Genomic DNA, 13340 nt, shown 5'->3' on the forward strand with positions numbered 1-13340 from the left:
CATGATTAGAAGCTTGGAACTTTCAGCCTTTATCTGCTATTCTCTGACAGTTTAGTTAATGACTGATCATGCCTACATGATGAAGCCACCATAAAAATCTCAAAAGTATGGGATTCAGAGAACTTCCAGGTTGTTCAAACATCCACCTACTGGGAGAGTGATGCACCCCAGCTGCACAGAGAGAGAAGCTCCTGTGCTTGGGACCTTCCCAGGCTTCCCTCTGTGTATCTCTTCATCTGTTGTTCATCTGTATTCCTTATCATATTCTTTAATAAACTGATTGTAAGTAAAATGTTTTTTAAGTGAGCCACTTGAGCAAATTAATTGAATCCAAAGAGATTGAAGTCATGGGAACCTCTGATTTGTAGCCAAGTCATACAGAAGTTGTAGGTAACCTGGGGACCTACTTGCAGTTGGCATCTCAGGTTGCGGGGGGAGGGGTGTTGGTCTCATGGGATTGAGCCCTCAACCTTAATCAATCAGTTAAATTGTAGGACACCCAGCAGATGTTGTGATAATTGCTTGTTTTGGGGAAAAAAATCCCACACATTGGTTGACTGAGAGTGTCAGAAATGAAGTATTCTGGGTAAGGTAAACGTTACCACATGGAGGAGAAAAGTAGGTTTCTAAAGAGCCCCCTTGTATTCCTTTTTCTTCTCTTCCACATCTCTGCAAAGACTAGTAATTGGTCTTTGTGTGGATAACTGGCATTTGTACTATTAAAGCTTTTAAACTGTTTCACTGTCCGTTTTAGTAATGATTGAAAGGGGAACATTTTGGTACTCGAGGTCTTTTAGAACTTTTGTGTGTTCCTACCTCTCCTCACATAAATGTGCGGATGGATATAAATTACATCAGTTTGACAATATGAACAGTGAACCACCTTCATAAATTTCAAGGACAACAGACGTTATTGGGTTAGAGAGAGATCATGATTTGACTGTAGTTTATTTAGCTATGACTGAGAAGGAATACTTTTTGTATTTCAAAAGTTAAGGCATAGATACCGTGATGCCTCTGATGTCTCTCTAGTAGTGATGGAGAGACATGTTGATTTTCAGTTGAGTTGAGTTCAATCACTCAGTTGTGTCTGACTCTTTGCAACCCCGTGGGCTGCAACAGGCCAGGTCTCCCTGTCCATCATCAACTCCTGGAGTTTACTCAAACTCATGTCCATTGAGTCAGTGATGCCATCCAACCATCTCATCCTCCGTTGTCCCCTTCTCTTCCTGCCTTCAATCTTTCCCAACATCAATGAATGAGTCAGTTCTTCATGTCAACGGGTCAAGATATTGTAGTTTCAGCTTTAGCATCAGTCCTTCTAATGAATATTCAGGACTGATTTCCTTTAGGATGAACTGGTTGGATCTCCTTGCAGTCTAAGGGGCACTCAAGAGTTTTCTCCAACATCACAGTTCAGAAGCATCAATTCTTCAGTGCTCAGCTTTCTTTATGGTCCAACTCTCACATCCATACATGACTACTGGAAAAATCATAGCTTTGACTAGACGGACCTCCGTTGGCAAAGTAATGTCTCTGCTTTTTAATATGCTGTCTAGGTTGGTCATAACTTTTCTTCCAAGGAGCAAGCTTGGTCCATACCATTTCTGTCTTTCATTGTGCCCATCTTTTCATGAAATGTTCCCTTGAATCTCTGCTTTTCTTGAAGAGTTTCTAGTCTTTCCCATTCTATTGTTTTCCTCTATTTCTTTGCACTGATTACTGAGGAACGCTTTCTTATCTCTCTTTGCTACTCTTTGGAACTCTGCATTTAAATGGGTATACCTTTCCTTTTCTCCTTTGCCTTTGGCTTCTCTTCTTTTCACAGCTATTTGTGACAACCATTTTGCCTTTTTGCATTTCTTTTTCTTGGGGATGGTCTTGATCCCAACCTCCTGTACAGTGTTATGAACTTCCATCCATAGTTCTTCAGGCACTCTGTCTATCAGGTCTAATGTGTTGACTTTATTACTAAGTAAATGGATATTTTTTCTTTGTGGGAAAGACAGTCCCGTGTTCGGGTGCTGTCAGGGTCTCTCCAGTAACAAGTAGAATCTTACTGGATTGGTGAAACTGAGATGTTAAGAAGTAGCATAACTTTTCCTCACCTAAGATTTTCCTAGATGAATATGTTGGGTGATTCTTCATGAAGCATTTCAGAATGTTTGGGACTAGATTAATATTGAAAGATTATTTATCTTGCTGGATTACATTGGGAACTTTCTCTTTCTTTTAAATATTTTCATAATTGATAGCAATTCCCATTTCCTAATGTCTATTGTGCTTTGTCAGGTACAGGATAAATTTGTTTATATTATCTATCAAACCCATTTTAAAACACACAAAATTGTTAACTGTTACATTTTTGTTGTCTTACTATTTATGGCTGTCCATGGGGGTCACAAAAAGTTGGACACAACTTAGTGACTGAGCACACACACACACTATACCTTATATGTCAGAAATGTGCAACTATTCTGCATATTAACAGCAATAACTTGAAAACTGTGATACAATGTGTAATCTAGAGCAACTCCTGCAGCTTTAAGACCAGAGATAGACCTAATAAAATTTTAGTGTAATTGAAGATGGTCTGGTTCAGTTTGTTTCTTTTTCTTTTTTTCTGGTTCAGTTTCTAAGTGGTTTGTTGATTCCAGGGTTGTAGTAACTCTTTTCTGATCATTTACACAAAATCTTAGCCCCTCCAAGATGGTGATAGTGGAGCAACTCTTTAGCATGTAAAGTTAATGGTAATATCTAACAGTTGTATATGATTGACAGAATATGATGAATTGACAAATTAGATGATTAGAGATAGTATTAATATATCTCATTTACAGGTAGGTATATTGAGGATTAGGAAGTTTAAACAGTTTCGTTAAGGTCTAACAGCTGAGATGCAGCAGAACTAGGATTCAAACCCAGGTCTTTTAACTCTCAGTCTCAGGCAGATTTTTGAGAATGTTCTGAGAGTGATACTTTAAGCTATGGTTAGCATTTAAATGCAGGATCTGAAAACAGGATTCTATAATTTGGTAGAACTGAGGTTCAGAAATCTTAACAGAATGCTGTGCTAAAACAATGCTGTGTTATTAGTAGCCAGATTCATTTATTTATTTTATTTGAGGATAAACCTGGGTTCAGAACATAGTATTATATTGAAATTATTTTCTGTTGTCATCTTTCCTGCCCACACAGCAGGTATTTCATGTATTCAAATTCTAATTAAAAGGCAATTGTGTTCAGCCTGAAGACTAAACTTTATGACTTGAGGTAAAGGATTTTAGACATTCATTCACTAATAAGTCAAATCCCAAATTTAATTCAGAGGATGCTGAATTTAGTCTTTCTAAAGCTTTTGTGTAAAAAATTGCCTTCTCTTTCTTTTCTTCTATTGAGACGTGCTGAACTTTAATTTGGATGGTTTTTAAAAATAAAAATATGAAAATAAGCTAAACCAAACATAATGACTGCTTTCCCAATTCTAGGATATTTTTATCTTTTTCTCGTACCTTTTAGGCATACATGGAAACCACAGACAGTCATATAAATAAAGTTTCAGTCAATTTTAGCGACTATTTCAAAGAAAATTTAAGAATTGTTTTGCAGAGGCATTCTATGGCTAACAATCTATTTCTGATTATGGGAAGCACTGTTTGTATTGGCTTCATTTTGGGCATCAACAAATAGTATTGTTTTAGGCACCAGCTCTTTTTAAAGATGCCCTGTCTCAGAAGTGAATTTTTTTTTATATTCATATTCAAAAAATGTGTCACAATCTTCACTAGGGAATGCCTATACTGAGGCACTTGTAAATCTTTCTGATTTGTTTTTTAGAAGACTAAAGTACTGTGATTAAAAAATGCTGTGGCTTGAGTAAAAGAGGATTAAATGTTTCGTTAGAATTTCTAAACTTGAGGTTCTTAAGATATTAGTTCAATTGTTTAAGTTATAAACTAGTGATTTGACTACCAGTATGAATCCAGTTTTCTATAGTTTTAAGTATAGATTAGGGAGAAGAGATGAAAAATACTTTGTATTCAACATTCTGTAGTTGTAATTTAGGAGTAGTAGTCTTGGTATGGGATGTTATTTGAAGGCAGAGAAATAAGTATAAGTGTCATGTAATATTTTAATTCTTTAAGCTGTTTAGAATGCATTGAATACTGCAAATGGGCTTGTGGCTGTCCATCTGACCTAGATATAAGTATGTTTGGTCAGGGGACTGAGTGTAGAAAAGATGAAAGAGAATTTCTCCCCTCTTTGTAGAGGAATATGCGTGAAAGGAGAATGAGAAAAGTAATGAACATATTGGATGACAGAATCAGTTTTCACAAGTATTTTAAAAGGCTGGAGTTATGGGTCCTTCATATAAGAGGATTAAATATAATAGGTGAAAATGTCGTCCTGTATGTGAGTATAAAAAAATGAGATGTATAAGTAATTATTTAGAGTAAAGAAAGCAGAATACTTTCCCAGCCAGAGAGATTTGACAAATACAAAAAGACAGCTAAAAATTAAAATATATAATTATAGAAGATACCTATGGTAGTTCAGTTGGCAAAGAATCTGTCTGCAATGCAGGAGACACGAGTTTGATCCCTGGGTCCAGGAAGATCCGGTAGAAAAGGAAATGGCAACCCCGCTGCAGTGTGCTTGCCCGGGAAATCCCATGGACAGAGGAGCTTGGCGGTCGCAAAGAGTTGGACATGACTTTGTGACTGACACTGAGGATTAGTAGTCTCTGTTGTGCTAGAGAATCTTTCATCTACCCAGTCTCCTTGGTCTGATCTCAGAACCACCTCAGGAAAAGTTTTATTGCCATGCTGGGGTTCTGTTATACCTAAAGCTTTGATGCCATAGAGAACTTTCTGAGGAAGATGTAGAACTATAGTACACAAGCCTAACCTATTACAGATTTATGTTGTTTGCAAACAGCCTGGCTCCATTACCACACAGAGTCCTGCTGTTCGTCTCTTATGTAATTGTCATATCACCACTATGGGTTGTTCTGTACTTTTTAACTTCCAGTTCCTCATTCTGGTCTTCATTTTTCATTGATCCCAAGTATTAACTTAAAAAAGCCTTTTCCTGACCATATCTCTTTAGCTATTATCATATTTCTTCTTTATTATGAAATGTTTCAAATGATTCTTCTTCATTTGCCATCTCCATTTCTGTAAGAAATGTGGTACTATGGAAGGAATATGGAATCTGAACTTTAAAACCTTAAGCAGAGTTAATTTACCTTTGTGATAGTATTACTTTTCCTATAAGACTATTATCAAGTAGTCTATTAATATGTTAATAAACTATAATCTGATTTCTTGCTATCCACTCTCATCTCTTACACCCAACTCACGGGCTTATTCTGAAGTATAGTTATGTCCTCTCCATTTCAAAATTGCAAAGTTGAAGTTTGTTAATATTGTCTGAATTCATTAAGGTAATGCTTGATGTTATAATAGGTAAACCTTGAAGTCTTAGGAGCTAGAATGAGATAAGCTTTTTTTCTTCATACTCGCATGATCACATACTTGATTGGCAGTAGGGTAGACAAGAGTTTGGTTTGGTATCTTAAAAGTGTCATCTTGAGCATCACCATTCAGTTGGCAGAGTAGTAAGAGAAAACACGGAGGATAGTAAAGGTGGATTTTATGGGGAAGGTCTGGGAGGGAGGCTGTATGCGTGTTTGCTCAGTCGCTTCAGTCATGTTCAACTTTTTGTGACCCTGTGGACTGTAGCCCTCCTCTGTCCATGGGATTCTCCAGGCAAGAAGACTGAAGTGAGTTACTGCTCCCTCCTTCAGGGGATCTTCCTGACCCGGGGATCAAACCTGCATCACTTGCATTCAGGAGGATTTTTTACCACTAAGCCACTGGGGAAGCCTCGAAGGCTGTATATATCGCTTCTCTTCCATTCATCAGAAATCAGTCATTTAATCATAGTTAACTGTAAGGGGAGTTTGGCAAATAAAGCCTAGATGTGTGCCTAGGAGAAAAGGGAAACAGATTTAGTAAACAACTGCCTTTCCTCTGCCACAGTGTTCTTGTTGTAATTCAGAGATCTTTCCCTTATTCTAATTCTCTTTGACAACTTTATTTTTTGATATCACTAATTCAGTCTTTGTGGTAGAATAAAAAATACTTTGGCTAAGTTCCTGACATAAAGTGCCTGAAATCTGTGGAATTTACTGTCTTTTGTATGCTAATAAGATGGCTTATGGGTTTCAGGAACCCCAGATAGCTTCAGGAAGGGGGCTGGGGTGCCAGAGTAACCAACCATGTGATTAGAGCATTGGAAATTTCAGGCGCGCTGGGGAGGAAGAGGAGCTGGAGATGGAGTTCAGTCATCAGTGGCCAGTGAGCTACCTAATGAAACATACAGTCATGCCTATGCAGTGAAACTCCCATGGAAACCCCTGAGCGAAGGTACATAGTTGTCTTCCAAGTCAGTAAACACATTGCTGTGCTGGGAAGGCAGTGTGCTTGGAGAAAGCATGGAGGCTCTGTGTTTTGCCCTCCCTCCATACCTTGACTTACAGATCTCTTCTATTTGGCTCTTTCTGAGTTGTAGCCTTTACAGTAAACTGGTTAGTGTAGATAAAGTGTTTTCCTGAGTTCAGTGAGCTGTTCTAAGGAATTATTGAACCTGGGGGGGGGGGGGGGGACAGTCATATGAGCCCCTGAATTTGTAGTCTGCAGGCAGAAATGTGGATAATTTGGACATCCTTCTGCAGCTGGCATCTGAAGCTGAGGATGGTCTTGTTGGCTGAGGCCTGACCCCTTGACTGTGGAATCTGTACTCACTCTGGGAAGTTAGTGTCATAATTGAATTGTTGGCCACCCAGTTGGTGTTGGGGAAAACACACGTATTTGGCATCAGGAAAAATACAGCCATCTCCATCATGCTAATTTTCTCTTAATTTCAGTTAATTCTCTTGCATTTTCCTTATTTTTGTTTTATTTTGTTTTTGTGGCTTCCTTACTACAGACTTGCTGTAATATTCAGTTTTCTTTTTTTTGGTATCTTGTTTTCTCTTGGAAGTGATGGCATCACTATTCTGTCAGTCTGTTATACTTGAATTCTAGTCATGCCTTTGATTGCTGTTTTCTGCAATTCCTATAATCTAAGTGTGTTGCCTACATGTCTCAGACAGAGCTCAGCCAGTTTGGTATCTCTTTTTAATACCAGGCTTCTAATGTTGTGTGAGTTCTGGTAACAAATAGCCTGGAAGGTTTAATCAAAGATAGTTCTTGCCTAATTTCACTTGTAGCAGTTTGTGCTATGGTGGAACTGACACTTGGATAAGTCATATGTATTATTCAAACCAGAATACTTTGAGAGTGAAAGGTAGTGAGTTGGAAAACTTGCATAAACTGAATCTATCCTGAACAACGGAGAAGGCAATGGCACCCCACTCCAGTACTCTTGCCTGGAAAATCCCATGGATGGAGGAGCCTGGTAGGCTGCAGTCCATGGGGTCGCGAAGAGTTGGACATGCCTGAGTGACTTCACTTTCACGTTTCACTTTTATGCATTGGAGAAGGAAATGGCAACCCACTCCAGTGTTCTTGCCTGGAGAATCCCAGGGATGGGGTCGCACAGAGTCGGACACGACTGAAGTGACTTAGCAGTAGCAGTATCCTGAACAAATTGATTTTTTGGTTGCTTATACATATGCATATACATGTGTAAAGTTATTCATGGCAAAAATTGGAAACTACCTAAATGTCTGTCAGTAGGTGACTGATTGAATTAGTAGTGCTACAGTCATTCATCAGAATATAGTGCAACTGTTAAAAAGTATGAGATAGAAGATATGCAAATGGCTAACAAGCACCTGAATAGATGCTAAGGTCACTAATTATTAGGGAAATGCAAATCAAAGTGAAAATGAGATGCTACTTCACACCTATTAAATGACGACTAATATAAAAAAGCATAATAGAAAATAACAAGAGTTGGCAAAGCTGTGGAGAATTACAGCTCTTGTGCACTGTTGGTGGGTATGTAGAATGGTACAGCTGCTGTGGAAAATGATATGGCAGTTCCTCAAAAAATTCAGAACAGGCTTACTATGTGGTCCAGCAATTTCGCTTCTGGTTATATACCCCAAAGAACTGAAAGCAGGGACTCAAATAGATTTTTGTTCACACATGTTCATAGTGGCATTATTCACCATAGCCAAAAGCAACCCAAATATCCATTGACAGATAAATGGATAAACAAAATGTGTTATGTACATACAATGAAATATTATTCAGCCTTAAACATATAGGAAATTTTCACATGTGCTACAACTTGAATGCATCTTGAGGACTTAGCCAAGGTGAAATAGGCCAGTCACAAAGTAAAGTACCTAGAGTAGTCAAATTCATAAAGAAGGTAGAATGGTGATTACCATGGGTGGGGAGGCAAGAATGGGGAAATGTTTAAAGAGTATAGATTTTCAGTTTCGCAAGATGAAAAGTGTTCTGAAGATTGATTGCAAGACAATATGAGTGTACTTAACACTAATGAACTGCACATTTAAAAATGGTTAAGATGATAAATGTTATGTATACTTCTATTAAAAAAGTTTAGAAAAATATGAGATAGAGGTTTATTCAGTGACATGAATTAATCTCTGATACATTGTATGGCAAATAGCCAAAACAATTTAGAGAAGAAAGAACAAAATTGGAGGACTTGCATTACGTGGTTTCAAGACATACTGTAGACCTCAGTATTCAAGACAGTGTGGTATTGGCTTAAAGATAGACATGTAGATCCATGCTACAGTCTAGAAGCAAATCCCCACATTATGCTAAACAGATATTCAATATAGTGGCTAAGGTAATTCAGTTGTGGAAAGGTAGGATTTCCAACAAATGGTACTGAAACAATTGAATGTCCATTTGGAAAAAAATAGCTTTGACCCTGCCTCACACCATATAGAAAAATTAATTTGAAGTAGATCATTGGCTGAATGTAAAAGCTAAAACTATAAAGGTTTTTAAAAGAAAATTTAGGACAGCATCTTTGCAAACCTTTAGTTAAGCAGTGACTTTAATAAAGTTTCTCTGGAATACTTGAAAACCCTTGAAAAATAGTGTATCACTATGCAGAAAAGGTGGGTAGTCAGTTAATAAGTCCTGTTTTGTTTCATAGATTTCAGTTGGATCTACAGAATCTCTGGATGCCACTTGGGCCTTCTATTTTTTGCTGTTTCCCTTTAGTGAGGAGGAGGAGACTGGGAGAAAAGAGGGGAGATTCTAGAAACAATTCACCTAGGATCTCAGAGCAGAGTTTTCTCAGATGTTATCTTTTCTGCTGAGCCAGATTTTCTTGTCAAGCCAGAAGTTTGGATATATTCAAATCTATGGGGTGGCTTTTGCAAATAGAACTTGTTTATCAAAATTTAATTGCTATAGATGATAGCCAACTTTAGATGTAAAAACAGTATTATATGTAGAAGATTTTGTGATATAGAGCAAAGAATACTGAACTCTGGGATTTTATTTATATGTCTGTATCAGTATATATACCTATATATAATTTGATTATAAAAAGCAACAGCTATTTAGAGAGAGAACACCAACTCTCTAAGTTACATAATCTGTTTTGAATGGTATAGTAAGGAATTATATTTTCATATTATCCATCCCCTCACACATCAGTTCTTTTTCTAATCAAGTTCTTTGGTGGTCCAGACATGCTGTTACATTCACATCTTTTTTCTTGAGTTTGTATTGTACTTTGAGTATTCATGTGGAATTTTCCCTGTTATGAATATAGTCATTTTCCTTATAAGTTTTTCTAGAGTACTTCAAAACCCTTGAAACAACAAACATGTCAGTTTTAAAAAGCATTTAAAAATGCTTCTGGTGGCCTCTAGTGGTACTTATGTGTCTATAAAAAGTCACTAATATCCCCGATATACAAAATTTTAGGTGGAGTTACTAAGTTGACAAACACAAATACGTATATTTATTGAAGAAGAGTTTTTAATCTTTGAGAGCTAAAAATTTATTGATCAACTGTAAATCTGTCAGTGATGTATGTACCGCTGGGTCTGTTACTGTAAATTTTATCTTTCCTTACCTTCAAGAAGGAAATAGCCTTTCCTTACTTTCAAGAAATGCCTTGAAATTATATATTACATACACATCTTACTTGGCAGTGTTTCTATTTTGTACCATGTCAGCAGTAGTTTACTATTGCATTTCACTGAAATGTGTCCATAAAGGATGGTAGAATGATTTCTGACATATCCTTAAATATAATAGAAGATAAAATAGGGTCAATATTTTGTAAGTTAATCATAAAGATAATCAATCCTTAGTTAAGTTTATTTCTAAATAGCTACTTCTGGCTAGTTTAAGATACTTTAAGTTAGACCAGGAAGTATCCAGAATCTGAAATATATGTGGAAGTTGTATAAATTTCTGAAATTTAGACAATTTGGAAGAATTTGTATAAATTCAAGATTTGGAAAGCTAAAGAGAAAAGTGACAGGTTTAGGTAAGTTATATTTATTTTAAGTGCTGAAATTCATCTCCATTCATGCTAAAAATTAGATATTGAAATCTAGGTCATATAGCTACTTAGGCTATACGTAGGTTGAGATGATAATAAAGCCCTTGGTCTTTTGATTCTCTGCTAAAGCTTTTCTAAAACTAATATAAAATATTCTTGGGTTAGATGAGGTAAGCTGATTTTTTTAAGTTTTTTTTCTTTTTTCTAAAAATAAAAATTAACAAATAAGTCTTATTCTAATTAGGAAGGTTTAGCTGGCATTGGGAACAAGTGAATAAAAAAGTGTTAATGTTAAAACATTAAAATCAGAAGGGTCTTATGATACAAATCTTTGGTAATTAAGGAGTTGGCAGCTTTTATTTCTTCCAAAGATGGACCATATTTACCAGAAACACACATAGTATAGGTGAACTCAGAATAACCTTCAAATATGACAGCTTTAATATTCTAATGAAAAAGTTAGATTCTACTGTTGGGTTCATAACTGACTGAAAGATCTCAGTAAGGGTAGTAAGATCATCAGTATATTTCTCCAGTTCAGTACTGTGTACTTACTTTGGAAATAGGAATAAATTGCTGTAAAACTTAAATGAGATGTGCTATCAATTTGTGGGTTGACTGTGGTTTCCCTTGTTGACTGGGTTCTTAAGGCAGTGACTGCTTTTCCTGAGACTTCTGAGTGCTAATACACAAGATGGGGTGGAACCTTCCCTTTGGGTTAAGTGTTACTCTGATAGGCCAGAGAAGTGGAAGAGACATTTTCTGAGTTGAAAAGAGCCACAGGAGACCTCCCTGCTTATAAATACTTTTTTCTAGTTATTCCATCAACTAGAAATTCTTTTAAACTGAATGTGGCCTCTTTAAAATTTCTAGAAGATGTATTCCAATTTCACATAAATATTTACTTATCTTAATATTGTTCTACCTAGGTAATACCTGTAATTTAATCTCACAGAACAGTCTGTTGCCTCTTGGTGACAGTGACTTTTAAAAAAATTTTTATTTATTTATTTATTTTTTAAATAAAGCATATTTAATGGACTTAAGTCATATACATGTAGGTTGGGAAAACTGTAATAGACTAGTCTTTTTAATCAGAGGATAATTGCTTTACAATATTGTGTTGGTTTCTGCCATACATCAGCATGAATTGGTCATAGGTACACTTATGTCCCCTCTCTCTTGAACCTCCCTCCCACCTCCCACCCCTTTCCACCCCGCTCTAGGTTGTCACAGAGCCCTGGTTTGAGTTCCCTGAGCCATACAGCAAATTCCCATTGGCTATCTATTTTTACATACGGGAGTGTATATGTTTCCATGTTACTCTCTCCATTTGTCCCACCTTCTCCTTCCTCTATCCCCATGCCATCTGCCCCCATGTCCATAAGTCTGTTCTCTGTGTCTGCATCTTCATTGCTACCCTGCAGATAGGTTTATCAGTACTGGGTGACAGTGATAACCTTAAGTAGAATGGTGTGGTGCTGCTGTTACCGAAAGTGAAGAATTGTTTCCTAAACACTTTAAGGGCAAGGTCTTTGATCTCTGGTGATTTTTACTTTCATTGTATTAAATAAAAAAAAAATTTTTTTTTAAACTGAGTTATAATTGACTAAAGTTTCAGGTACACAGCATAGTGATTTGCAGTTTTTAAAGATTATACTCCATTTATAGTTATTAAAATATTGGCCCTATTCTCTGTGCTGAACAATATATTCTTGTAGCTAATTTATATTATATATTATTATGTACCTCTTAATCTGTGTACCTTTGTACCTCTTAATTTCATACCCTAATATTGCCCCTCTTTCTCTCCCCACTGGTAACCACTGGTCTGTTTTTTGTTGTTGTATATTTTGTAATATTCGCTGGTTTGTTTTATTTTTTAGACTTCACATGTAAGTGATACCTTACAATATTTGTCTTTCTCTGACTTATTTCGTTAAGTATAACGCCCTCCAAGTCCATCCATGTTGTTGCAAAGACAAAATTTCATTCTTTTTAATGGCTGATTAGTATCCCATGATATATACTATGCAATGTATGTATTTCCACATTTCCACAACTTCTTTATCCATTCATCTTTTGATGGACACTTTGGTTGTTTCTGTGTCTTGGCAATTTAAAATGATGCTGCTATGAACATAGGAGTGCATCTATCTTTTTGAATTAATGCTTTGGTTTTCTTTGGGTATATACCTGGGAGTGGAATTATTGGATCTTATCTGGTGATTTTAAAAATAAAGATTATTAAAGTGCTAGCTTGTTAGTACTTATGAAAAATACAGCTTCTTTTTTTATAGTTTGCTCATTTGTCCAGAATTTTGCTTTAAAATTTATAGCCATTTTGAAACTTTGGCTACAGTTTAATGCTGGTTCATTCATTTAACATATTTATAGAGCACTTACTTTGTGTCAGTCATGGAGGTGGGTGTTGATGATACAGCAGTGAACCAGATTAAGTCCTTGTCTTCTTAAAACTTTAATTTATAGTAGAGAATGGGCCAGCATTAACTATAGTGAATAAGTAAATTGTGTAGTACATGAGAAGTGATAAGTACTAAAGCATTGACAGGAGCAATGTGGTCCATTTGTAAATAACCAAGGCAACCAGTTACCTGTTGCTGCTTGCCATATAGTCTAAGCAAAGCAAATAAAAATAAGCTAGGTTAAATAGCTTTTAGAATTTGGCATATTTTTGATATTACAAAGCAAATTGTAAATACATACTTCAACTGTACCAGCTTATTAAGGAAAATATTTTTTATATTATGAAGTAGTGATGAATGTTAGTTTCTTGTCTTACAGTAGCCAAAAATTAT

At 36.2% G+C, this 13340-nt stretch overlaps 1 protein-coding gene across 3 annotated transcripts in view; it reads left to right on the forward strand.

Annotated features, from left to right (window-relative positions):
• The window catches only part of SBF2 (SET binding factor 2), a 494424-nt gene that overhangs the window by 103588 nt on the left and 377496 nt on the right, over positions 1 to 13340 (forward strand). The window lies entirely within an intron of this gene.

This window comes from Cervus elaphus, chromosome 1 (genome assembly GCF_910594005.1).
Source record: "Cervus elaphus chromosome 1, mCerEla1.1, whole genome shotgun sequence".
NCBI classification, from domain to species: Eukaryota; Metazoa; Chordata; class Mammalia; order Artiodactyla; family Cervidae; genus Cervus; species Cervus elaphus.